The sequence below is a fragment of the Wasmannia auropunctata genome, unplaced genomic scaffold, assembly GCF_000956235.1.
Source record: "Wasmannia auropunctata unplaced genomic scaffold, wasmannia.A_1.0 LD336111.1, whole genome shotgun sequence".
Taxonomy (NCBI): Eukaryota; Metazoa; Arthropoda; class Insecta; order Hymenoptera; family Formicidae; genus Wasmannia; species Wasmannia auropunctata.
Window position 1 is genome coordinate 4,215,104 of NW_012026779.1, and position 400 is coordinate 4,215,503.

Sequence of the window (400 nt, forward strand, 5' to 3'; positions counted from 1 at the left end):
TATCTTTTTTCGTAGAAGCTACAGAAGTCGACAAATCTTTAAAGGTAAGGTTTTGTGCGTGTATGTGCGTGCGTGCGTGCGTGCGTGCGTGCGTGCATGCGTGCGTGCGTGCCTGCGTGTGTGTGTGTGTGTGTGTGTGTGAAAAAGAGAGAGAGAGAAAATGTAAACGCATGTTTATGCGCGCGTGTAGTTAGCTGATCGTCGCGAGGGTCTCGCGTACCGCCTGCCGTCGGACAGTAAGTTGCGCCGCCCCTGTCTACCTTCCGTACGCGGCCCGTAATTCGCTAACTATTTCTCTTTATAACTTGAAAACTAAGCTCCGCACAAATTTTTGCCAAAGGAAAAATCATCTCAGAATACGGTCAGGAATATGTATGTTTAAGGACACTATACTTATTCT